This window comes from Protopterus annectens, chromosome 5.part0, assembly GCF_019279795.1.
Source record: "Protopterus annectens isolate FY-2018-M chromosome 5.part0, PAN1.0, whole genome shotgun sequence".
Classification (NCBI taxonomy): Eukaryota; Metazoa; Chordata; order Ceratodontiformes; family Protopteridae; genus Protopterus; species Protopterus annectens.
The window spans coordinates 1,954,935,387-1,954,960,161 of record NC_056735.1 but is presented as its reverse complement, the minus strand read 5'-3'; positions in this window follow the sequence as shown (position 1 = coordinate 1,954,960,161).

Here is a 24,775-nt window from a genome sequence, read left to right as displayed (position 1 = left end):
TACTAAAAACAGAACTTCTTTGCAGCCAGTCTGAATGTATCTTTTATAACATTGGTCTGTTTAACTGCATCTGTGTTCTGCCAACTGAATGCATTTTAGTTCTCCAGTGTCTTCCTATGCATGTTTGCTGTTTTTGTAAGATAAGTGCCTCATTGGGAATTTAGTTTTTTTCTTGTTTTTTTTTTTTTGTGCTCCTTGAGGTTAATGTTATCCAGGAAGGGTAAATGCTAGTGTGTGAAGCAGATTCCCCATAGAGATCACCACAATAAGTGCCGTTTTTTGCTTAGGAACTTCTCATGACCATATGTCTTGTTCTATTTGTCAGGCCTTTGTTTCAAAAACCCTTCATAGTAGACTTTCTTCCCTTTCCTTGTATCTTGAGAACCAGTGTCTTAAGCTACTCATAAAGATACTATGGAAGGAATCTTCTGCCCTGAGGGTCAGTCGTTAGGACAATAAAGGTGAAAAAGGTATGACCGGAATCTTCTGCTGTCCAGCCTCTGCCAAGTGTTTCTCCCGAGGTTGCTATGAACCTGGAGACTCACTCAACTGTGTTGTTGTTGGATTTTTCTGCTGTGACAGTGTTGGAGGTCAGTAAGGATCTGGCTGGCAGCATATCCGAAGAGGCTTTGCAGGTGTCTGTCTCAGACGTTCAGAGGGAACCACGACTGATTTTTTTCTGAGGGGCCTAGAGGAGTTCCTCAGTTTTTAGTTGGGGAAGATGTTCCTGCTGTGGTTCTTGACTGTTGTCTTGGATCTGAGCCTTCTCAGGACATTCCCTTAAAAAAGAAATAAAAAATTAAACATGTTTCTTCTGCTTCTAGGGATCGACAAAGTGAGTGTCAGGCTTTTACTCAAGGATTATTTTATGCCTTAGTATTCTTAAAGCCTAATCAAAGGGTTTCAGTTTCTGCTCTTCCTTGGTCCTCTACTCCTCTTAAAAGGCCTACAGACCAGGATTATTCTGATGATGTCAGATTCTGCTGACAAATCCCTAACTTATTCTGCTCAAATTCTTTCTTCTTTGGACTATGGGTCAGAGGAGGAGGAGGAGTCTATTAGTCCTGATGTTCCTTTGAAGGAAATTTCCTTTGGGACACACTCTCTAGGATGATGGATTTGTTTAAGTGGGATTGTACTCAGGTCTCTGATATCCATAAGAGGTACTATGAGTTGTTGCAGTTGGACTCTCCTAAACCTATGGCTATTCCTCCTGTGTTGGCTGCTTTACTGGATGCTTTCTCCAATGCCTCTCAGGCACCTGATTCTCTTCCCCCTGCTCCCAAGAAGCCTGATAGGATTTATAGGGTTTCTGAGGGTTGTCCTATTTATATAAATGTCCTGCTGCTGACCCCTCGGTAGTGTCCATAGCCTCGGATAAGCCACCTCAAATGCTTCCTTTGCCCAATTTATTGCCTTCTGACTAAAGGGAGCAGAACTATGGACAGGCTGGGCAAAAGGTTTACACTTCTGCTATCACAGTTTTTAGAGCTATTATCAGACCCATATGTCTAGGTACATTTAGGTTCTTTTTTTTCAGGCCTGTCAACTTATTTCTGATTTTCCAGACTCTGAGGGTAAAACTTCTGTTCTTTCCTTGCTAGAGAATTCCTCTCAAGTTATTCATCATTCTATTAAATGTAGTTATGATGCAGCAGATGCCTCTTCTAGGTCTGCTGTTTTTGGTTCAGGTATGAAGAGATATTTTTGGCTTAGGCTTCAACCTCTACCTGAGGATATTAAAGCTAAGTTGATGGATGCTCCTCTGAATTCTAAACTTTTGTCTGGTGAAGCTGCTGCTGGTTTGTTTAAGTTCTTTCAGGATAAGGGTAAGGCCTTACTGGAACTTTAAAGGGTTTGTTTCACCTGTGCCTAAACTTCAGAGAAACTACCCCGCTAAGCCTGCCTTTGTTCATTGGCAGTCCCATTCTTCTACTAAAGGTAAAAAAGAGTGGCAAACAGACTTGTCCTGCTAAGGCTACTCAATTTTTGAGGACTCTGAAGCCATCCTTTCTGGAGGTGCTGTGTGACTATCCATTTTTTTCCTAGACACATTCCTCTTTCTCCTCACCTTTCTCTTTCTTTTTTGGTTTGGATTCACATCACTCAGGATTCTTGGGGTCTGTCAGTCATTCATCAAGGGTACTTCATGGTGTGGAAATCCCATCCTCCTTTTATGGGAATTCTTCAGCCTCCTCTGGAACATCTTCCATTTTTACCAGAGGTTCTTCAAGATCTCTTGGCTCAGAGTACTATTCAAGAGGTGCCTGTGTCCCAAAGGGGGAAAGGATTCTACTCCTGACTGCTTCTAGTACTCGGAAAAGAGAGCAATTGGAGACCAATTCTAGACCTCTCTCATCTAAATACTTTTCTAAAGGTACCTTCCTTTCAGATGTTGTCCCTTCATATTCTGTTTCCTCTCATGCTCCCTCAGACCCATGCGGTTTCTCTGGATCTCAAAGATGCTTATCTCCATATTCCGATCTGTCCACTTTTCAGGAAGTTTTTGCATTTCTCTGTTGCTTCCTAGCATTTTCAGTTCTCTGCTTTGTCCTTTTGCCTTTCCACTGCCCCAAAAGTGTTCAACAAATCCTTGATTCTGTGATTGCCTTTTGCGGACTTCAAGGGATCCAGATATTTCCTTACTTGGACAACCTGTTGATTCAGGCATCTTCTCCAGAGACTCTTTTGAAAAAATCTTAATTTTGCCATATCCCTTCTTCAGAGCCTGGGGTTCACTGTAAATTTCAAAAAGTTTTCTATGACACCTTCTCAGGATCATGTTTTTCTAGGTTGCAGGATTCAGATGGTGCCAGTGCATGCAGCATGCATCCCTGCCCCCCTCCAAGGGCCTTACCTCTCATTTCTTTCTTTCATACTCTTCTTCCTCTGTCTTCTATTATTGCCAGGGAGTTCCTGAGAGTTTTAGGTTTCATGGTATCAACCATTCTGATGTTCCCTCTGGCCAAACTTCATATGAGAAAGTTTCAGGTGTTTCTGAAGTCAGTGTAGCTTCAACATGCTCATCCTCTAGAATTTGTAGTTTCTCTTCTTGCTTGCCTGAGACATTCTCTGATGGATTCAGCATTTGTGTCTGAATCCATGGATCCCTTTTCATTCCCCTCTTCCCTGTCATGAATTGTTCATTGACACCTCAGACGTGGGATGGGGGATGACTTTTGGCTCTTAAAGGTACAGGGGGTGTGGACGCCTCATCAGCAGAAGAAGCGCATCAGTGTCAAACAGATGAGAACCCATGTGCTGGCTCTTCTGGCCTTTCAGTCTCTCTCTATTCTCCAGGGCCTCTCAAGGTATACACAGACAATATCACAGTGATGTGGTATATCAACAAGCAGGGAAGAATGAGATATTATCTTCTTTGTCGGTTGGCACTTCTGGTATGGGATCTTGCTATCAAGTTTCAAGAGATGCTTCAGGCAGTTTATATCCCTTCCAGTCAGAACTTTGTGGCAGACAATCTGAGCATGTCCTTAACTCAGTCTCACAAATGGACACTTCACAGGGATGTATTTCTGGACATTTTACACCAGTGGGGTACTCCTCAGGTGGATCTTTTTGCGTCCCCTCTGAACAGACATCTTCCTCTGTTTTTTGCCAGATACCCAGGCCCTCTGGTATGGAAGGTGGACACCCTCTCATTCTCTTGGAAGGGGATGTTTCTTTATGCATTCCCTCCCCTTCCTCTCAAGTCCTCTTCAAACTCCAACAGGATGCTCCCAAAATCTTATAGGTGACTCGCTTTTGGCTGCAACAGCACTGGTCTCCTCTTCTTCTACATCTAGCCAGGAGCAATCATTACAAGTTACCTCACAGGATAGATCTAATCACACAAAACAAGGGATCTCGTATCCATCCCAACATGTCCATGCTTTAACTGACACTGTGGGTGATAGGATTTTGATTCCTCATAGACACCTTTTTTTCTGAGGATATGCTGCAAGGCCTGCAGGAGGCCAGGAAACTTATGACTAGGAAATAATACTTATCCGAATGGAAGAGGTTTTTTTTTTTGGTGTCTCTCTCATAACCTGGACCCACTTATTGTGGATGCTCTTTTGTTTCTGTCTTATTTGTGTGAGTTTCTCATTACTGGTTTGCCCTGTTATTCTGTTAAAGCCCACCTATCAGCTAACTCTGCTTCTCTACCTTTTTCTCCTCCTTTTGCTGCAAGATTTGAGACAATTTCTTAAAGACATTCTAAATATTAGACCTTCCAGGAAGCCTGTTCCTCCTGCCTGAGATCTTAAATTTGTTTTGGAGAAGTTGACTCAGGCTCCTTTTGAGCCTGCTGCTTCAGCTTCCTTGCAACATTGTTCCTGGAAGATTGTTCTTTTGTTAGCGCTTACTTCTGCCAGATGGGTGTCTGAGTTGCAGGCCCTTATGGCTTGTCCTCCTTTTTTCATTTTTCATGAGGACAGTGTCCTTGCACACTAACCCTTCTTTTATGCCTAAGGTGGTTAATGAGCTATCACTTAATCAGTCTATTACTCTGTCTACATTTTCCCATCTCCCAAAACTGACACTGAGATGCATAGGAAATTTAAAATTTATTTGGATATGGTAATGGCTATCAGAAAATCTGATCAATTATTTGTTTCTTTTCATCTTAGAGTTTTGGGGCTTACTGTATCCAAGCAAACCATTTCTTCTTGCAGTACTAAGGTTATTTCCTTTTGTTACACTTTTCATGGCAAGAACCTTCCTTTTCCAATTAAGGCTCATTCTACTGCAGATGTGGCATCTTCTGGTGCTTTTTTCAAAGGCTTAGATACTAATTATATTCTTTAATCAACTACCTGGACTTCTGTGCATACCTTTACCAAGCACTACAAGTTGAATGGTATCTCTAGAGCTAGGGCTAGTTTTGCTAGTTCAGTTCTTCATGCTTTTTAGGGGAATCTTCTGCCCTTTCCTCCTCCTAGATTCCTGGTTGAGCTTTGCCACGCTCTCATATCATTAAAAATACTGCAGCTGTGAAGGCAAGGACATCTACCATTATGGTAAGATTTTACACTACTGTACTTTCCACAATATTTTAAGTTTTTAAACATTCTTCACAAAACTGAGCCAGCAGCTATAGCTTTAATTAACCCTTCTGATACTAAACACATTGTTAATTCCAGTCATACTATTTCTGATAAGATTGGGGAGATTATTGATAAATATGGGTAAAAAAGTGCATTTGATTTTCAGAATCTTGAATTGTCAAGATCATATGTTAAGGTTTGTCCGGACTAATTGTGAAAGCATGAGGAATGCTTTGTTTACATTTTTTTTTCTTTGAGGAAAAATCTGCTTTAAATAGTTTAATTTACTGTTTTGCTCATGTCACAACTGATTGTACATAATGTGTGTATGACTCTGCTGATGCTTCTTCAAGGGCTATGGCTACTGGTATTATCTTGAGGAGGTTTGCATGACTGCATTCTTAGACCTTCCCAGATGGTATTAAATGAGATTTTAATTTGTCATTTGGATAGAGATTTAGCTTTAGGCCCCTCTGTTGCAGACATGATCAAAAAGTGTGATTTAAGGGGTAGGCTGATATAGGGAATCCCACGCGATTTTTAGCCTTCATTTTCAAATTTTCCAAAAGATTTTCCAGCTCCTCATTTAGTCTTGTTAAGAAAAAAAATAAACAGTCTCAGCAAAATGCAAATAAACAGACATTTCAGAAGAAATAGCAAGAGGATTCAAAGAAGAATTAAAGAAATTCATAATACCAAAAACAGCCCAGTAAGTCAGAACGACTGTTTAAGATACTTTGCTCACCTCACCTTCCCACCCTCATAGTCTTTTTTTCTTCCAGAAAGTCTGAATCTCTACTTTTCTCTTTGTCAGAAGATAGTTTCAGTCAATTCAGTTCTGTTGATCATTCATCAAGATTACAGATGACAATGGGCGGAAATTTCTCTTTCCAGAGAGTGATTCCTCATCCTCCCACCCAGACTCTTCTTTCTTTTACATCTGTCCTTCATGACATGCTGTCCCCAGGCAGGAAAAGGATTGTATTAAAAAATGCTTCTAGTGCCAAAAAAACTGTTTGGAGGCTAGTTCTGGATATTTCTTTCCTAAACCTGTTTGTGATAGTGCCCTAATTCAAAAGGATGTCACTTCTCAATTTGTTGCTTCTTCCTCATTCAAGTTTCTTGATAACACTAGATGTAAACAATATTTATCTTCAAATTCCTATTCACCAAACTTCACGTTTTTTGAGGTTTTTGCATGTCTTGATCGCATTATCAGTTTTTTGCCTTATCCTTTGTACTATCCAATTCACCAAGGGTTTTCACAAAGTTTTTTGCTTCATTTTTCAACTCATTGCAGGCTACACAGTATGCATATTTTTTGATATTTAGATGACTTGTTTATCATTACAGAGTCTTTTTCAAAGTTTTAAGAATCTCTCTCTTGGGAGAGAAATATCTTATTCAAACTGGATTCCAAAAGAGCATTCATAAGTATTTATTGACTCCTTCTCACCAGATTATGTTTCTTGGATGTCAGCTAGACATCACAGTCCAAAGACCATTTTCCACAGGAAGAAAGTATCTATATCTATATCTATAGCTATTTCAAGGGGTTTCCACTCAGACTTTGGTCACTGCAAGGGAATACATCAGGTTTTTGATCTCATGTCTTCTGTGACTCTCATGATACCCCTGGCAATTCTCTACATTTTTTTAATTAATTTTTTTATTTATTAACCGAGAAAGTCCGACTTGGAACAAAGTCAATTTTCAGTGGAGGCCCAGGGAGAAATGCTCCAGATGTGTGTCTTTGAAATGTGAGAGGAAACCGGAGCACCTGGAGGAAACCCACATTAACGCAGGGAGGGCATGCAGACTCCACACAGAAGGCACCCCAGCCAAGAATCGAACCGAAGTACCTCTTGCTGTGAAGTGACAACTCTACCACTGCACCACTGTACCATCCCGAGAGTCACATGAGAAGAATACAGTGGTATCTGAAGTCTATTTGACCCTAGTACCAACACTCCTTAAATCACTAGATAAGGGCAATGTATATCCCTAAATTTGGGGGTTCCTTTCTCCCAACCTGTTCCAAAGCAATCAGTCACAACATACACCTCAGACTTTGCTTGGAGAGCATTTTCTAGAGGGATAAAAGTACAAGGAGTGTGTGACACTAAGGGCAGATGCAAGCACATAAATATAAAAAAAATGATTGCCCTGATCAAGGCAGTCGACACTCTGAACCATCTGTGGTCATCTGGACCTCTTCAAGTGGTTAGAGACAATACCACAGACAAGTGGTGCATCAACAGGCAAAGGGTAACCAGGTCATACTTTCTCTGCAGACAAGCCATTTTAGCTTGGGATATAGCTTCTGAGTACAATCTCACTATACAGACATCCTGCATTCTGTCAGGGCAAAATTTTGTGGCAGACAAGCTGAGCTGGACAAGGGCAAACCTTCATTAAGTGAAATTAGATTAGAGAGGCACTTCCAAGATTTGATCCATATGTACGGAGTTCCTCAAAAATACATCTTTGCCGCTTCTCTGAATAATCAGCTAAACTTAGATGTTATCCCGCTATAGCCAAAAAAACGAACTAAATTGCAGGCCTTTGTTCAGGGTTTTCTTTTGTCATCTAAGAGGAATTTATTCTGCAAGGGTATCTCAGTGCAGTGACAGTTTTAACACCTCTGCAGAAGTATGGAGGAGGGGACTATCAATTCCTTTTGAACTACAAAAGAAAACACTGAACAAAGACCTGCAATTTAGTTACTTTTCTGGCTGTAGCTGGATAACTTCTAAGTATAATGTAAATTGAGGTCTGAGCCAAACATAAATGAGGGTGATTAGAGACAGAAAAGAAGCAGTCCTTTTACAGAAGGCAAAGAAAATAAAAGTGGCCCTCCTAAATCCCATTATATGATAATGGCATGGGAATTCAAAGTTACTACCTTATGTCAGTCATGAGTCATACAAAGTATTACGGGAAAGAGAAAGGGTTGAGGGAGTAAAGATCATGTTGATACATCAAGCCCCATTGGAAGTCATGCTGTGGAAAACAGGCTAAAATTACAAATAAAGCACTTAGAGTAATTTTGAAGTGTTAAAATATGTCAGGAAATAAAGATAGAGTGAAAAAAACATTTTTTTAGTTCTAGGGTGGAGTTATATTTTAACATGGAAACAGTTTTACTGATTGCTCTGTCCTCTGCAAGAAGGGTAATTGAGTTGTGAGCATTTATGGTGAGTCAGCCCTATTTCATTTTCAAAAGGGAGAGGTTTCTTTGAAAGCTAATCCTTTTTTTATGCCTATAGATGTATCTGAGTTTACTTCAAGCCAAACTATCCATCTGTCCCCCAAAATCAAGGAAGAAAGGATAATCCATGCATTGGGTTTGAGCAGACAACTCAGGGACTATCTTAACAGAACTAAATTTTTCAGATCTTCTTATCATCTTTTCATTTCTTGTGAGGGTAAGAAGAAGGGAAAGTCTGTGTCAAAACAGACACAGTATTATTATACTCACCACAACAAAACTATCCCAGACAGCATCAAAGCCATGGTAACATGGCCTTGGCTTCATCTATGGCTTTTTGAAAAGGGTTGAATTCTAGAAGTATCTAGCTGCAACTTGCTCATCTGTACATACTTTTACAAACCACTATAAGTTTGATTCCTTCTCTAGGTCTGGGTCAGACTTTGCAAGGACCATTGTCTAGTGGTTCTTGGACTCTTCCTTCTACCTACCAAGTATAGTAAGATATTGTAATCTACCCATATAGCTAAGGTTACTGCAGCAGTAGTAAGTGTGATGAACATAGTACAGTTGTGTAAATAACTTAACATAGCAATAGATTTATTTATTTTTATATATTTATTTATTGCAGTTGGTTTACCAGGATAGTCCATTGGGCCAGAATGAACCCATTTTCAATGGAATCCTGGGGAGAAAAGCTCCAAACAATCAAGATTACAGTAGGTTATGAATGATAATTATACAAATGTAAAAATGTAAAAAAATATGAAAGATAATTATACAATTTAATAAACAATTCAAGCAAACAATAACAAATAGTACACAAAAGTTACAAATTAATGCAAAGTAGTGATTAAAACTAACAGATGATACAAACTAAAAAAGGAATAGTGCAAGTAAATATTTAGAAGTAATTTTGTCCTAGGATTCAAACACTTAAATGAGCAGCATCATGTAGTCATGAAAATATCATAATAATATTCATGCAGATATCATAATAATAAGAATGGATGAGTTAGGAGTAATGAAACAGAAAAATGCTGGTGTAATCAGGGGAAGTAAAGAAGATGGGAAATGCCAGTGCTAGTTATGTGGGATGGGAGCAAGAGCATTCCCAGAGGGATACTAGATGAGAATGAAGAGATTTTTTAAAAATAAAATGGTTAGAGCTGATATGAATGGATGGTGGCAGGGAGTTCCAGAGGCGAGCCAGACCATAGGATAGAAGATTTTTGCTTGGGGGACGAGTTGGTTTGTACACTTCTAGAAGATTTTGGTTATTAGACCTTAATATTCTACCAGGTAGGTGCATTTTAAAGGCAGTAGAAAGGGAAGGACAGAGAGAGGGGTTGAAAATCAGTTTGTGTGCAAGAGTTAGTTGAGTATAGGTGAGAAGATTTGGTAGTTCTAGCCATTTTAGTTTTTGGAGAGAGGAGCAATGGTGGGTAGAGGACTTATGGCTGGTGGCAAACTTTGCAATTTTGTTGTAGCAAGAGGAAAGTTGTGTTTTCAGAGAGGACTGCAGATTAGTCAGAAGTGGAGCTCCATAGAGAAGGGAGGGGATAAGACAGGAAGGAGAGAGAGTAATTTTGGTGGCAGGAGTAAGGTAATGATTTTGTCGATAGAGCATACTGAGTTTTTGATGTGTTTTTTTGATATTTAGTTGTAAATGAGAGTTGAATTTGAGCTGGTTGTCAATTTGGACCCCGAGTAATTTGGTCTCTGAGACCAGTTCCAGAGGTGTGTTATTTTGATTAGTAATAGAGAAAGTGTTTATATTGAGGGAGGTGATTTTAGAGGGTGTAAAAACCATTAGTTTGGTTTTAGAGGCATTGAGTGCTAGGTGATTTCATTTCATCCATTGCTCAGTGGTTGAAACAGCATCTTGAGTAAGCTTTAGAAGTGTAGGGATAGATGTGGCAGAGCAGATAATAGTTGAATCATCTGCATATTGGATGATGTTTGAGAAAGGGATAGAGTTGTGGAAGTCATTTATGAATATGTTAAAGAGGAGGGGACCCAATATGGAACCTTGGGAACTCCGGTTGGGGTATTAAGAAATGAGGAGGTGGCCTTTTCCATTTTACTGCTTGAAATCTATGGGATAGGTAGCTGGAGAACCAATTCAAAGATGAAGGAGATAGGTTAAGTTTTGAGAGTTTAGATAAAAGCAGGCTGTGTGAGATAGTGTCGAAGGCCTTAGAGAGGTCTAGTAATAGGGTAGAGACAAATAGACCAGAGTCCCAGGCTTTGTTAATAGTTTCAAGGAAGGAGAGGAGGGCTGTCATAGTGCTGTGATTAGGTCTGAATCCATGTTGTGTGGGAGTTAGTAGGTGATTATCTAAGAGATGTGGTAGGAGTTGAAGTTGGATACACTTTTCAAGGAGTTTAGAGATGGGAGGCAGGATAGCAATGGGGCGGAAATTAGTAACATTGTTATTGTTGCCCCCTTTATGTAATGGTATGATAAAGGCCTTTTTCCAGATTTGGGGTACTGTACTTTCTTGGATAGAGCGGTTGATTAGAATGCTAATGGGTTAGGCAATCGCTTCAGCTGCTGTGCTAAGAAAGAAAGAGGGGATATTATCAGGAGCATTAGTGCATGGCTTCAGTTTTAGAAGGAGTTTTTTGATGGTAGAAGTGGGTATAGGCTTAAGTGAGAATAGTGGGGAGTGGGAAGAGGGGGTATTAGATGGTGAAGAAGGTGAGGAAGTGAGAGTAGGAGAAGAGGAAGAGGGTAGAGAGTTAGTGGGCGAGAATGAGGGAGTGGTAGCAGTGCAGGGCAGAGTATTGGTAGGGGGGGTTGGGGGTGAGTTGGAGCATGTGATATTGTTTGGGAAAGAAGAGGTTAATTTAGAGATGGATTCAATGAAAAAAGAGTTAAATTGTGTGGCTAGGTCAGTATCAGGAGTATTAGGGTCTGGGGTGGGGTGTCTGGTTTGCTGGGGTTGAGGAGGTTAGAGATACTTTTCCAGAATTTCTGAGGATTTGTTTTGTTATTGTTTTGGAGTATGGAGAAGTAATTTTGTTGATCAGAGATGATGAGTTTTTTTACTTTATTTCGAAGTGTTTTGTATTCATTATGGTTGAGGGTGATCCTATTTTTCTGGAAGTGTGTCCAGGCTTTTTCTCTATGCTGCATTATTGCTAGTGTGTTATTGGTAAGCCATGGGGCAGTTTTAATTTTTATTCTCTTTGTCCTTAAGGGAGCATGAAAGTCTAGAACTTTTAAGAATGTTGAGTTGAAGTGGGCAACTGCATTGTCTAGAGACAATGTTTTTAGACAGTCCCAGTTTATTGCTTTGAGGGAATTAGAAAAGGTTGATGGATTAAAGTTTTTTTGATTCCGGATAGTAATAAAATTATGGGTGCGATGTAGGAGTAAGGGGAGATGATGAGTGAAAGTGGGTAAGTGGTCACTAAGAGGATCTGGAAGAGTACCACTGTCAGAGAAATAGTGGGGATGAGAGACTAGAATCCAGTCTAGAATACTGCCACTAGACAGGTTTTTTGATGGGCGTGTTATAGAGTTGATTAGCTGTGAAAAATTGTAGAGGTTGATGTTAAGTGGGTTTGTAGGAGACTGAATGGAGGCCCAATTAATATTCATGTCTCCTAAAATTATTGTTTCATTGCTAATGTTGTTGGAGAGCCAGGAGAGGATGTCTTCGAGTGTAGAAATATTGTCCCCTGGGGGGATGTAGAGGGAAGCTATACATATGTGCTTGTGTTTGTTGACTTGAAGTAGTGTTAGGAGTAGTTCAGCATTGTTAAATTGAGGAGCAGGTTTCTTATAAGGAGTAACAGACAAGGAGGATGATTATAGGAGAGCTACTCCACCCCCTTTTTTGTGGGACCTGTCTTTTCTAATGATAGAATAGTTTGGAGGAATTATTTCAGAATCTTTTATATGGGATTTTAACCATGTTTCTGAGATGGATAGGATGTCAGGTTTATTATGTATGAGCCAGGTGTGGAGGTTTGGGATTTTGTTGACTATACTTTGGGAGTTTAAGGAAGTAAGTAGTATGGACTTGTCTGTATTAGTTGAGATGGGGGGCCTAGGTTAGGATGGATATCACCTGATAATAGACAGGTAACCAGATATAGGATTAGATTAGAGAGGTAATTGGACATTATAGTGAATAGATTAGGTTCTGTTATGATTATGGAATATTTACTAGTTACTATGGGTGTAGAATGTTTGTGAAAGGTGATCAGTTTATATGGGAAAAATAGAAGTTTTTTTATGGGAAATAGGTGAGGAGAAATTGGGATGTGTGAGTATGAGGGAGAAGAAGTAAGATGGTTAGTTACATGGAAGGGTTGTGAGTGGTACAACTTAATGGACTGGGTGAGGTAGTAAAGGTAGGATAAATTAAGAAGAAGAGGTAGTAAAAGGGAGATGAGTGAGGGTTTAGGTAGCATGTTGAAATGGGGCTACTTGCAAGAAAGATTTATGTGTAGAGGAGCTGGTAAGTTCTTAAATAGTGGATAGAGAATGGAGAGTTGTGTAAGGATGGGTATTGAAGTAATAATGGAAGATAATTGTCTAGGAGGGATAGTTTAGAAGAGGTGAGTGAGGGTAAATGTGGGCGGGTAATGGGAAATAGGTGTTCCCAGGTAGCAGGAGACTGATAGGTGTGGAATGGTAGTGGGTGTGGTTATGGAGTAATAAAGGTAGAGGTGTTGGGGCGGGTGAGATTTGGGGGCAGGGTAGGGGAGTGGAGCGGGAAGTACCAAGGAGGGCAGGAGAGGATCGAGAACTTATCAGTGGAGTGTTGATTGCTTAAGGGTAAGTGGAGGGAACCTGGAATTAGTAGGTTAGAGTGGACTATAATGTTTTAGGAGAGAGAGAGAGAGAGGCAATAGATGTTCGAATGATTCCTCCTGCAGTAGTGGCTCCATCCTGCACCCTCCCTTTACGAGTGTCTTGTGTATGCCAGGGTGTGGTTATTTATTTTCTGTTCTTCCTAGCATTGTCTTTTCAGGCTCAGCCTCCCTTTGTCTGTTGGCAGGGAAGGTCTAAAGGTTTTGGTGCCCAAAGTTGCCTTTTAGTCAACTCAGCTTGAGTAACCTGACCGTTTGGGCAAATGGAAGGTACACTGAAGCTTTAGAAGCCAGACAGTTGTTATATCCTTGCCTGTATAGCTACGTCTACTGAAGTAGTGGCAATTTGAATATCTACCATTATATAAGTTTACTTATACTACTGTTATTTCTGACTTGCTGAAAACAGATATGATATTATATTTCAGTGCTCAAAATTTTAAAGCATAGAATTGTAACACCACAGAAGTGAATACAGACAGAATAACATTTTGATATCCATGCTTGCCAACCATTCTCACAAGCCTTGCAGGGGACAATTTTATGTGCACTCCTACATTATTATTCTTACCCCTGAGATGCAGGCAGCAGGGCAAAAATACCTTTCCTTAAATGCTGAAATTTTAAAGTCAGAGCAGACAGTAATGAAAGATTTAACCTCAAATGCCAGAATGGAGCGTACTCCTTAATACATGTTGGGTATACATTATAGTACTGGGGCCTTGGAAAAGGACTGATGTCACTGCTAGAGACCAAGTGCTGTTACTTAGACGTTATTCACACACCAAAGCATAGTCAAGTGAATTACATGCTTTTATAAGGTCAATCAACCTTTACCAATGATCCTCAAAGTGGGGATAGGCAGATACCCAATGGCAGTGTTTTTGGTGCATCGAACCCTAAAGCTTGTATGATTCTGAAAAAAAAATGGACACGTTGATTAAAAAGGTCTTTAAGATTTGTGAACTCTATAGTTTTCTGTACCTTAGCAAGACTAGAAAAAAGTGAAGATAGACAATATATGGACATATTATGGAGGTTAAAAGGGAATATAAAATCCTTGTTCTTGAGTAACTCAAGGTATGAAAATTCTTTCAGATGCAGTCAAATGGTGCAATTGTAGAATGTGGTTCACATGCAAGTTAAACACGTAGCTGCTTTACAGAAGAATCGGTTGCATCCTGTAGTCAACAATATGAATGTGTTTTTCTCCATACATTAACTGAATAACAAATGGATACGCTTCCAAACAATCTGGTCTGAAACATTTCCACTGATATGGTATGTTCAGCTCATTAAAATGGTAAAACCAGAAGCCTTATCACAATGAGGTATCACAATCAGTGATTCTATTCTCTGAAACATTTCAAGATACTCAATGCCATTTTCAATTACTCTTCCTCATCAGCTGAAGATTTAAGCAATCTGATTTTTTTATTCAGCTTTTCTTCTTAAAAACAATGGATTCAGCCACCACTGATGAGCTAAATGAATGTATAAATATGTGTAAATCCAAAGGATACGAATCCAAGACACATGATATGGCAAACTTTGTAGATCTGAAACCAAATGACACCTTAGCAGGAGAACAATATATTTTAAAGACTCCTGGGATTTTTTGATGAATGAAAATAGTTTATATTTTGAAAATATTATTTTGATAACAATAGATGTTGCTGATTTATTTTCCGTCATACCCCACCAGTGTGGTGTGGATTGGTTTTGTGACTTTTTATATCAAAAAGACAGGTTGGACACTAATGATGTAGAAGTTCAGAGAACCCCAATGGAGGCAATTTTAGATAATAACTATATATGGGTTCAGGGAGCATTTACAAACAAAAAAAAATGCAGCTATGAAGGCAGCATGTGCCCCCATTTTTGCAATTTGTTTAGCATACTGGGAGAAAAAAACTTTCCCCTCGATTCATGAAGCTTGCACCAGGCGCACGCATAGCGTAGGTGTTATAATGCCAAATATGGCCGTCGAGCGATTCAGGTACGATCCAGTTCCACGTGCACTACCGGCGTACGCCAGATCTGCGCAGCCCCCGGTGTAGGTATGCAAATCACCCCATGTGCAGTGTTGCACCATGCAAATGAAGGCATATAGCGATTCATGAAGTGGTGCAGGCGTAGCGTAAGCCCACGGAAATGTAAACCAAAAAACACGGTTTACATTTCCCCAAACAGAACATCGGAGCTATGGAAGAGGGCCAGACCCAGGTATCACAACATGAACATATGCCAATGGCGAAATACACAGCCAATGGTATAAGAAAAGATGCACAACATGTAAATAACAACATTTAATGTCATGTCCACAGTTACGCACAGCAGAACCACAGGGCATGTTTGCGGAAGCTGTAACATAAAGAAATAATATAAAAATGTCATAAAATCACAATGTAATAGAAATCAGGTTCACAGCATAACATACAATGGTAGGCATGGAACACCACAACCAAGGTGCAATGGTTGCTAAGGGCTTGCGATAGTGTTCGGCACGGTAACTATGAATTAGTAGTCAATGCCGTGCAAATGAGGCAGATAATACTGAATCGCAAATGTCCCACCGGAGTAAGGTTGTACCATACGGCGCAGCGGTAAAACACCGAGGAGTGGCTCAGAGGAGATTCATGACATCAGCAGAGGGGTGTGCCACTGTAGCACTAAGCACATTGGAGCATTGCAAATCTGGCCTGTCCGTTGCTAAGCAAAGCTGCAGGATAGGGGTGGGGAGGAATCATTTAGCTGAGAGCACACATGGTGGCCAAAAGTGCATGTGTACGAGGATGAAAATGTGCCCGAAACCCAGTAATCGGACGCATGCGCCGCAAACAATAGCAGAAACAGGAAGGTCAGGGGAAGAAAAGGAAATGCGGAAGTAGGGTAATTGGAGTACTAATGAGCAATCAACACCAATCAACCCACGAAGGCCAATCGACGGCAGCTGACAAGTCCGCTTGCAGAAACTTACAAAACAGGATAGGGGAGGCATGTGAATGCAAAGAAAGGAGGGGAGGTATTGGATTGCAAAGATAGGAGACCTGACACAGCAGAGCAAAGCAAACTGACAGCAGACCGGCAGTAGCACACATAACGCAAGATACGCCAGGTCCAGGAAAGTACAAATGAAAGCAGGCTGCAGGATGCACGCAAAAAAATGGTAGGTGCAACACGCAGAAATGTAAAGGGAAGGTCAAGAGGTAATCCACGGCAGGCAAATGTAATTCAACACCAAAGGCACCACAATAGTAGTTCCGGCAGAAAAACACATAACATAAGCTGTAGCTATGAACGTACATACACACCCTATGACATCATTGGTGTTCACAGCACAATAGTATAAAGTGTGTAAGCACCCAACACACACCTGTGTATTCCCAAACACCGCACCATAGGTGTAAACACATGGGTAAATGTTAAAATGTACATGTTGGGAGCTGCCATAGCTGTGATTCATCAGCATGTGTTAGAGACTGACGGTGTTGTGGAGGATGATGCCGACAACCACCGCAGGCCTCGGAGGAGAAGGAGAGTGTTCAGACCAAGGGTAACCTACCAGGGGCTACATGACCTGGAGATAGTAGAGCGTTACAGGGTGGACAGGGACATCTTACAGCAAATAGTGGAGCTGTGCTGGCCACGCCTGAGAACCAGAAACAACAGAGGGGAACCCATACCAGTGGACACAAAGGTATGTGTAAGCCTGCGAATACTGGCCACAGGTACCTTTCAAGGGCCAACTGGAGATATAATGGGTATCTCACAGGCATCAGCATCCAGGGTACTACACCAGTTCCTGGATGCCATGTTACCACATGCCAATGAGCAGATATACTTCCCCCAAACTCAGGAGGAGTTGGCCAGCAATATGCGTCACTTCCACCGTGTGGCACAATACCCGGAGGTACTGGGTGCGATAGACTGCATGCACATACAAATCAAGTCACCACCCGGTGAGCAGGGTATGCGCTACATAAACCACAAGGGATTCCACTCCATCAACTGCCAGGTCATGTGCAATGCCCAGGGCATTATCATGGATGTGTGTGCTGGCAGCCCTGGAAGCTACCATGACTCCCATATCTGGCATGCCTCAAAGCTGTATCAAGTATTTGTCAGGGGGGACATCCCACATGGCCATCTCGTGGGGGATGCTGGCTATGCACTGGAGCCATGGATGATGACTCCCATCAGAAATGCACACACACCCATGCAAGAACGCCATAATGAGGCACACGCACAAACCAGAATCATGATAGAGCGTGTGTTCAGGATGCCGAAATCACGGTTCCAGTGCTTGGATACATCTGGTGGAGCCTTGCAGTACTCTCCAGGCACATGTGCCCACATCGTCATAGTATGTGCCATGCTACATAATATGATCCTGCGGAAGCAGCTGCAGCAGGGACAAAATGGTGAAGGCCCTCATAGCCCACCGCAATTGCCAAGGCCAGTACAGGCACAGAGGAATTCAGACCATGAACACACTGTGTCAGCCCCAGTAGGCAGACGGATGAGTGCCCAATATGCCTACGCCTTGGCAAAGAGGGAACGTATAGCACATATCCTGACCATGTAGGCCCCTATGGACTGACACCTCTCCACCTGCACACACAGTAAAATGGATGGCACACAAACATGACCACCTGTAAATTGTAATGTATAGGTGGCCCAATGTGTGACTCCTACATAGGCAGCCCTCAAACATTGTAAACACAACAGCCAGTGGAACACGGAATGCCAACACCTGAACAGTACATGAGTCTTACAGCATATGGTGGTGCTGTGTGCCTGTCACGTTCCCCGCCAGATATATATATATATATATATGTATATATATATATATATATATATATATATATATATATATATATATATATATATATATACATATATATATATATATATATATATATATATATATATATATATATATATATATATATATATATATATATATATATATATATATATATATATATATATACATATATATATATATATATCTATATATATATGTACATATATGCATATATATAATACAGGTAGAAAGGGCAATAGAGGGATATATGGTGATATAGATGGATTCAGCGATATCTGCAAATATGATAGATAGTTCAATGGCATTCATAACATCTTGGAGGTACAAATAAATAGGATACCGCCACCCATGGGATGTGTAACATACCGACATGTGTAACCACGAGGCTGAAAGACTGATAGAACACAGTACCGGAACAGTACATCCGCGAGTAATAGTATGATGATATGAAGGGACGGTTAGTCACCGCTGACTGTGTCGCGGTCCACGTAGGTACTGTGTTCAACTGTGTCTGTGAGTGCCGTAGTCTGTGTAAGTGTGCATTGAGGGTGCCGTGTGTGTTTCTGTGTGACTGTAATGTGTGTGTGTGTCCGAAACATGTGTATTTTGGTGCCAAGTCAGAGGCAGACCAGTATGGTAGGTGTGGGTATAGCTAGCCGTAGGCATACAGTTACTTTCTGTACCACAGTAGGAGGGACATCCCCACCCTGGGCAGGTGTGTCCTGACATAAAACAGTACAAAGGGCAAATGTCCGAGATGGTAGGACATAAATATGTCCCATATATAATGTAACAGTTGTATTTAATAGTTATGCCTGTATGTAAGAAACATGTTACATGCAATATGATAAGTATCCAAAGTCACACAACAATAGGTATATAGTGAGGATAAAAGTATGTGCTATCTGTGTACTGACCGTGGCTATGTGTTGGCCTCTAAACACCGCTATGTGTCCCGCAAGTGTCCAACAATGACCATATGATAAGGTGGCAACCCATGGCAAATAGGCTCTTTTAACAACACAACCACAATGACTGCAAATATCTGGGACAGAAATACAAGGGATAGCTGTCACCTACACATATCCCCTGATATATTGCTGCAATTACGGAGGTATACAAGTAGCAAGCTCACCTGCAGATGATATAGAAACCAATTAACAATGGCCCAACGTACAATCCCATAACATAAGTCTACTAACTGTTAGCTCTCTAATCAGGGACGGAGCCCACACACATATATACGGATTATGTAGAAATGCAAGGCCCACAAACCGTATATGTTACGTACAACCACCGACATCACCCACACTAGAAACTAAAGCAATACAAACTGTAATAGCAGCACAAACATCCAGTCAGTCAATTACATCTGCAGAACCCTCAACATACCATGTGAGAGACACAATTCAAGGCAACATGCAAAATTGCAGGCGTTGTATAATGGAACAAACAGCCATGTTACAGGTATTGATTGCAATACTCCGTTATCAGATGTCGGGCTGACAGGTACACCCACATGTTGAACCAAATACTCTACCTGTTACACACAATCCATGGGGGACATGAATCCAAACTATAGTTGTCTCCATGCATAGCAGTTGCAGTTACTCATAACAAAACACAATACAGACCGTCTCCCCGAAGGTAGGGTAAATAGGCAACGCCCAAGTGGAGAATCCAATTATACCCCACTGTCACCACGTAATTGGCAAATGGAGTAGCTGCACAGCTGATATGCAAGTAATTAGTCACTCAGGAACACCAATTGGCGGGAAGATTCCACATGTTTCGGGTATCGACGTATATAAGGATGACTTGCCAGACATTCAAACCATATGCTCATACTGAAAAACAGTTGAAACACTGTGAGAGAGATAGAAACAAAATGCCGTAACGACAACAAGGTATGTAGAATGCCCGATATGTAAGGTTATGTATAGCATGATCTGTATTAATTAGTTTTACTGTATGTATAGCCTGGTTTGCATTAATTAAACGTGTCCGCAATGCATAAAGTGGGGAAAGGTATTTATGTAGTGATGTCTTGCTGAGCATACAAACACTTGTAGAATCTGTGCGTCCAGCAGTGGGACACAAGGTACACAGCACAGACACCAGAAGGGATGCTACATGAGGCCATTAAACAGAACAATGCCATACAACCCACCGTCAGTGGTAGGGTATGTCCAACAAGGATGTGCCATAGCAGGGGATAGTATATGTTGATATACTGTCACAGCATGCATGTGTATGGGCAAATAATGTTAATGATATATGTAAGGTGGTCCAGCTGAGCAAGTATGCTTTGCATTATGGGATACTTTGTGACATATGTGTAATGTATAGTATTATAGGTAGATATGACAGATATTCTACACAGCATAACAGGCATATCATGCATACCACAGGTATCGTCTATTGGTATGTACAATAACAGGATACATATGGCCTGTAGGTATGGGACATAGTAATAGCACAATAGCTAATCTAAATGGAATGGCTACCAAGTAACCATGCACAAAGGACATGTAATAGCTGCACAGGTGCATAGTGGGGTACTATGCAGTCTGTCAAGTCCATGTGTAAGCACAACTACAGTGTTCACACTAGTGGAACCTCTCCAGGGTAGTGTCCTGTGAAGAGCAGAGCCAGGTGTCACCTGCACCACTGCACAGTACAGCCACTGCAGTGATCCCAGGCCTACACGTGTCTCCCAACCACCAAGGGAGGTATCACATGAACAGTGCTACTGAGTGTCCCTGCGTGATATACAGAGGACTTATGTTCCACAGCATGGTGAGTTTCCAGTTTGGGAATGTAACCCAGAAGCACATCCTACTCATTGTGGCGTGTGTGCACATATCCATGAGCATGTTGCTCACAGTGGCCTCTGCTTATGTTGCATATGAGGAGTATATCCATCAATAGTGTTGTGGACATGGGCCCTGTCTGATCAGCAGAGGTCACCCCTGAGTATGTAGTATGCAAATGTGTACAGATGTGGTGTCCGTAGTGCAGCCGCATATTTAAACTGTCAGAGCTCAGTAAACGTCATGGCGTGTTAATGTTGTGGCATGTAAAGCTGTAGCTGTTGTGTAAGGTACACCCTAAATGGGGTGGTGTACCCTTGAATGTGTGTAGATGTCTTGAGTTCAGAGGTACAATGGGTGCCTATGTACCAGTTACACACCCAGTACAGATAGGTGTGGCCACATAAGAGGATATCCATGCCACAGTGGCAATACGGGAACCACAGGAGTGGGTGCGACATATGTGTGTACTGCAAACATGTACAATGTGATATGTATGTAGGGGACTACCATCCATGTGATAGTCAGTGGGTGAATGGTGTAATGCAAAGGTGATGTGCATGCACCTTGTGTCATGCAGCTTGATGCCATGATAGTCATATTATGTATCTGTCACAGCGACACCAGTATGGTTGGAGTCAGTATCAGCTGGTGGAGCAATCATGGCGCTTGGTATGTAGGGATTCTAAAGCTAGGCAGGGAATGTCCCCTGTGCCAGCCTGTTCCGCAGGGATGCATATACTTAACATGAGGGGCCCTATGACTGAGGACCGTGGTATGCCAAAGTACCTGACATGTAGTAGGTACTATGGTATGCTGGCCTCACTGTGTGTCCTGTCCATGAGCCACATAGCATAACATCCTGAGACACAGGGTACTATGTGCTGGTGGATGTGTATGTTGTCAATACCAGAATGGGGAATGGTGCTGAAAGGCAATGAGAGGACAATGTAGGATGTGTGGACTCCCGTACCATCAGCAACTGCCCTGATAACTGTATGAAAGGAGTCCACCATGTGTAGGGGCCATGCTCTGGCCTTAACAAGCCCAACCCGGGTGGCAGCAGAGGACGGGAGAACAACAATGTCTCTGAGAATGACATCCTTGATGATGTGCCCCATAGCCACACAGAACAGTCCAGTCAGGTGTGTAGGACTATAGTCCCACTCGTGCAACGCGGTGCCACCTGTGTGTAGTGTGATAAATGCTGCTGTGTGCCATTCAGGGTCTACAATGTCTGAAACAAGGCTATTACTGAATATGGTGGCTTAGTGGGGAGACATGTAATTCAGAGGTTGATGGACATCACAGCCTGGGACGTTGGAAGGTGACATGGGGCCAGTGTCCCAGGACACATAGAGTGTTGGTCAGTACTGTGTAGGTGTGACCACAGGGAGACCACAATGTTCATGTATGGATTGCGGCCCTGTAGTAAGTGAAAGGGTGTACTGTCAGCATTGAATCCATCCTCCAGCATGTTGCCAACAATACCTGGGTCTGCAATGTTCCTGAGTGACTGTTGTATGTGACAGCAGATGTGGTTGATGCCATCGAATACTGACATACCACCATAATGCCTGGTGGTACACCCCGGAATGTGTGGCAGTCATGTTTATGTAGCTAGTCTCGGAGTATGTGATGAGGGACCCTGTGGCCCCACCACGGCTGAACAGTGAGCCAGTCACATGGTGGTAGTGTTCATGCCAAGGGTAATGTAGGTCTTGGAGGTGGTGTGCATGTGTTGATCCAGCAGAGTGGAGGGTATGACTCATGGATGTGTCGGTACATGAGTGGCTATCCCAGTGAAGTGTGGGGTAGTGGCAGTCACACATCAGTAGTAGCTGAGGCCCACTGTCCACTATACCACCATAGAAGGTATGTTACCCGTGGGGTATGATGTTGACTCTGTCACTTGTTACAATGTGTATAGCGGTCCCGGACACAGTTAGTTGCATGTGGAGCACCTCCGATGCATTGTGCTAAGCAACTTGCCAGGATGTGTGCAAAACATAGTGGGATATGGGAACCCCTCAGCTGTGGGTGTGCCGGTCCAGGTATGTGCCTGAAAGGTATGGTCCGTCTATAACCTGTCATTGCAGGTGTGCTCTGAAGAGGCTACAGGCAGGTCCCAGTCACTGCAGAAATGTTGGAGTGGTGCATTATAAGGTGCGCCTTGCTTGCGTGCGTCACAGGGGAAGATGCAAGCAATGTGTCACATGACCCCATGTCGCGCATGCCAGTTACCATCCTGCCGGTGACAGTTATTGGAAACTGTGCAGGACAGGCAGTATAGAAGCAGCAAGAGCCTTGCATATGATCTGTACTCCCAGGGCCGACAGGTGCAAGTCATCTGTGCCACAGCATTGTGTTTGACCAGGACAGACATAGCGGACAGATACCACATGCCTGTGGAATGACAATAGGAGCATAGGCAACTGTTGACGTGACACAGTCGGTCATTGTACAGTGGTATCGTGTCCGGACGAATGCAAAATGCTCCCCAGGGCTAGGCCCACACCCTCAGGGCTATAAGACTGGTGAGCTATTGCATGTCCCTGCACACGTAGTCTGTGAAGTGGCATCACAGGGCAGTCACACTAACATGGCGAATGACAGACATATCGTACCTGGTGAGGTGTGGCATGGGTGCATAGGTTATGTTGCAGAAGCAGTTACCCGACAGCAAGATGTAAGCGACTAATGCCTTGTGTAGCCTGCTGTGTGGAACTGCAGTGTGACACCCTACAGAGTTAGCTATGACTAGTGTGTTGTGAATGTTATAACACACTATTGGCTGTATGTGATGGGCACACATGAGTCTGTGGGCTATAAGCTGGTGATGTTGTCTTCCATGATGGGGGCTACCTCTGGTGCCTACAGTGAGTATGGAGACGTACTGCACAGGTTGTCCTTGTAGGTGTGGCCAGTGGTGTAGATTATGTGAGACTATGTGATGGGTGGGGTGTGTTGCGAATGTTACACATCCCCAAATGACTGTTAGGTGCAGTCAGGGTTGGCGACAGCATTACCCCCAGCCATAGCTGTCAGCCTCCTGTCCCCAAAATGAGGAACATTAGCCCTCATACAGTGTGACAAATGTGCGAAACGTGGAACACGTACAACTGGCTTACTAACAACGTCAACTAGGAAGGGCATATGATGGCTAAAATACGCTGGTCTTACATATAAAACAGATATTCCAATGAATTAATATGATTCTCATCTATCTAGCCATGGCTAGCAGGTAAATTATGTACAACAATGAATGTGTGACAGACCATTCCAATGTGGAACCTTGAGGAACATGCACCTTTTAGAACCCCAAATGAGGTATGTACCCCGTAATGAGGTACACCTGAGAGCTATGGGCCCAGCACGGCTGCAGACGTGCATCCCCCACAGGCTGTAGTGCCATATTTTGGGAAGTGAGCATTGAATGTGTACATGAGACAATTACTGTATTGCCACATGTACGACATATCCCTCATATAGACAGGCAGTAGCACTGGTATGTGACAGTTGGACATGCCTGTATATACAACCATGTCCACAGGATATGTGCGTTACATGTGTACAACAGCTGTCGTACCTTAAGCAAGCTGGGAAGTGTAGGACAGCCAGTGTACCTGTGGGAAATGGTGTGGAATGGGCGCTATAGTAATCAGTGGCTCATGACATGCTCACATGTTCTGAGCAAGTGCCTAGTATGACCATACAATACAGATAGGGTGTTGGATAATATCAACCCACAAGTGGTGATGACAGTCATTCAGGGTGGCACCGCACTATAACCCTGCTGAGTATGGTGTGCATGTCCATGAACCATTAGCACTGTAGATGTTAGCAGTACAGATGTACAAGATAGCACGGATATTTGATTACAAATACCTTTGCATGTCACAGGAGTGTTCCACCAGTGGCCTGTTGACAGACTCACAACTACAAAAGGTGCAAGTGTGACATGTGCACAGCACATCAGTGCCAGATACAGTAGCACAGGGTTAATGTGTTGTACCCCACCCTCATTGTAGCCCATACCACA